Here is a 3,772-nt window from a genome sequence, read left to right as displayed (position 1 = left end):
AGGGGCGGCGAAGGAGAGGAAGACCCTCGATGAGATGGATCGATTCTGTGAGTGGAGTGGTGGGAATGAGTGTGTTTGAGATGGCGAGGTCGGCACAGGATAGAGCGGCGTTTAGGGCTGTTGTACATAGGGTCGCTGTAAGTTGCAAAGGACTCGATGGCACATAACAACAATCTGTAACTTGTCATGTCCTTTTGGGGAGAAGAGTGTCAAAGGGTGCTGAATCCCCACAGAACAATGGACAAGGAACTATTAAAAGAATTATAGGGGGGGATTGCGTACCAATGAGGAAGTTTTGCTTTTGCTTTTAAAGGAGAGAAGCAAACGGGGGTGCGGGCAGGCGCGGTCGGTGGGAAGAAGGGTGCAACAATGAATGAATGGAATTCCGAAATCTCTGTAGATGTTCATTGAAATGAAAAATAAATTTTTTAAAAAAAGAATTATAGGTCACTGCCCCTTTTGTCTGTCCTAGTTCACTGTTTATATTCAAAGCTACAGTTCAAGCAGGTGAGGCCTCTTTCCTTATTTCCCGTTTATCCATAACTGCTGAACGGGTGACAGTACACGGGAGATGACCTGCTATTGGATAGACCTGGATTTGAGCCCTGGCTCTGCCATTTGTAAATACTGTGGACTTGGGAAAGCTACTTAACCTTGCTTTACCTTGATTTCTTCAACTGGAAAGTGGAAATATGAGTATGGTAATGGAAATTAGATCAACCTTTAATTCCTCACATGCTTGCCAAATGTCTAGCATACATATCCACTATGTAGGAAATGTTCAGTTAATGGCATTGAACTATGAACTTCTTATATTGGCACTTTTTTAATATTCTTTGGGAATGAAAATATTTTTCTGAATTTCTGTCCATTGGTAAACTTATTTCCTACATTGTTAATGTCTTGGCTGAAAGTAGAGAATACGAGAAGAATATCTATTTGTATCTTATTGACTGTGCAGAGACATTTAACAGTGTGGATCGTAACAAACTATGACTGACATTGAGGAAAATGGGAATCCCAGAATGCTTGAGTGCTCATATGAAACCTATCTAAAAAGCTGTTGTCCAAACAGCAAGGGAACACTGCATGACTTAAAATCTAGAAAGGTGTATATCAGAATTATATCCTTTCTCTACACCTATTCAGTATGTATGTTGAGCAGATCATTTGAGAAACTGAACTTTATGAAAAAGAATGTAGCATCAGGAGTAGAGGAAACTTATCAACAACCTGTTATGCAGATGACTCAACCTTGCTTACTGAAAGGGAGAAGGACTTGGAGCACTTGATGCAGAAGATGTAAGACTGTTGTCTTCAATATGGATTACATCTCAGTATCAAGAAAACAAAAATCCTTACATCATGATAGATGGAGAAAAGATTGACTTGTCAAGGATTTATTCTTACTTGGATCCAAAATCAACACCTTTAATACCAGTAGTCAAGAAATCAAAAGATATATTGCATTGGGAAGTCTGATGTCAGGGACAGCTCCGAAGCTCTAAGGAGTAATGATGTCAGTTTAGAGACTCAGATAAACCTGATTCAAGCCATGGTCTTTTCAGTCACATGCTGTCCATATGAGAGTTGGAACAGTGAAAAAAGCATGACAGAAAAGTCAATGCCTTTGAGTTGTGTTGATGGAGAAGAGTACTAAATATCCCATGGACTGCCAGAAGAACAAATACATCTTGGAGAAAATGCATCCAAAGTGCTCCTTAGAAGCAAGGAAGGCAAAATTTCATTTTATATACTTTAGTCATGTTGTCTGGAGGGGTCATTCCTTGGGGAGGGATATCATGTTTGGAAAGGTGGAGGGTCCGTGGAAGAGAGGAAGCCCCTCAATGAGATGAATTGACACAGTGACCGCAGCAGTAAGCTCAAGTATGTCAGAGATGATGAGGATAGCACCGGATAGGACAGGGTTCAGTCATACTTCACTTGAGGGCACTTGACAACAATTATGGACAAGTCTTTTTATGTGGCTTTTTAGTCATATGTCACAAATTCGCCTCAGTAACTTGAAAAATTGCCTTTCAAGCCTGATTTCTAAATCCAGAGCGCTTTTGGAAAATCTGCATAATATGCAATTTTAGGTAATTCTGTTGTTATTATTGTTGTTGTTGTTATTGTTGCTATGTACCATGGAATCACCTGCAACTCATAGTGACCCTATGTACATTAGCTTCTATAGTCTTAAAAATAATTTCTGAAAGAGTCAAAGAATATATTAACCCTGTTTGCCTATGTGTCATTTTTAGGGATTACAGAGAATTACCTTAGCCATAAAACCTCAACTGAGAAATTAGATGATAAACTATATCTGAGACAAGACTGAAATGAAATTCAGTGTCTTTTTCTATTAAAAGCATGCTAAAAACAGGATAACTCTCAAATTGGACCTAATATTGTTTTAGAATAAATAATGAGGTATAAGTTTTAGGTGATCAAAATATATATTCTTTAGTGAGACATCATAGAAAATCACTGAGTATGTAATATTGAGATTTTTTATTTTATTTTATTTTATTATTTTTGTGTGAGTGTACCGTCAAATCAGATCTGACTGGTACAGGAGGAGATTGTCCCTCCTTCCCCAGCAGAGCATCTGGTGGATTCGAACCGTGTGCCTCTGGGATTGTAGTTGCAGCTCCTTGCCACTAGGCCACCAGAGCTCCCCTAAGATTTTTTTTTTCCAGAAGAAAAAAATGCCTTAGGACTGAGCTTTTAATGGCCAAGAAAATGATTCTGAGAAAGAGGTCAGAGGTAAAATGTTGATTCATGAAAGCAGGCATGTGTCTTTTATTCATTACCTAAGTGCCTAGAAAAAGTACATTTCTAAAAAAAATTGATGCTAAATAAGAATTTGCTGATTGAGGAACACCAGAAGACTGGTGTAACTATTCAAGGAAAGGAACAGTTTCAGAGAAGTAGAGATCGGTAATATTATGTCACTGCAAGTTTAGGTAAAATGGAGTTTGGAAACAGTCCATTAGATTTACTAACGTAGAAGTCTGCTGATTGTAGTCATTTTATGGGAGCACAAATCACAGAGTGGATTGAGCCGTCAGAGGTGAAGAAAATGGAGAAAACGAGTGCAGGTTATACTCGGACAGCAATGAAGTGGAGAGAAAGGTAGCAATAGCTTAGAGGGAGACATGTGGACAAGAACGGGTCTATATGCATATACTTTTATGTTTTAATACTTGAAAATTTTAAAAGGTTGTAGATGAGAGGAAATGCCTGAATACACAGTAGAGAAAAGAAGTACCTGACAGTATGAGAATGCAAGAGAGGAAAGAAGTTAATTAGTAATAATCAGAGGCAAGAAAGTAGTTCTGCATCTGGCATGTGTCTCTTTCTACTTGACCTCACACTGGTGTGTTTTGTTTTTTTCTGCAAATAAAAGAGTCCAAGTGTCTAGTCTTAATTTTTAATAGGTAAACAAGTTTTCTTGACTGTACAAAGGCAAGGATACTAAACAAAGATTTTAGTATGTTTGTCCTTACGAAGCCTATGAAACAAATGCTGGATCTATAATAAGACACTCAGTTTTTTTAAAAAAGTCTGCTAATGAAAAAGTACGGAATTTTATTAGTCAAGATTTTTATCTGTCTGTGAAAATCATTGAATCATCCTTTTCCACAAAAAGGGATGTACTTTTTGTGATAAATTATCGAATGAGATAAAATATTGCCCAATCAGTACATAGTAGACAATCCAGAGACTCAGCTTTTTGGACAGTATCTTGGTCAGGGACAGTTTGTAC

At 37.8% G+C, this 3,772-nt stretch overlaps 1 pseudogene; it reads left to right on the top strand.

The window, feature by feature from the left end:
• Positions 1-3,772, top strand: part of LOC102869785 — a 14,840-nt pseudogene that overhangs the window by 1,573 nt on the left and 9,495 nt on the right.

Source organism: Elephantulus edwardii, unplaced genomic scaffold (assembly GCF_000299155.1).
Source record: "Elephantulus edwardii isolate Elephantulus edwardi_28Jun2011 unplaced genomic scaffold, EleEdw1.0 scaffold00009, whole genome shotgun sequence".
Lineage (NCBI taxonomy): Eukaryota > Metazoa > Chordata > Mammalia > Macroscelidea > Macroscelididae > Elephantulus > Elephantulus edwardii.
Note: the sequence above shows the minus strand (reverse complement) of the source record. Positions and strands in the feature narration are given on the sequence as shown.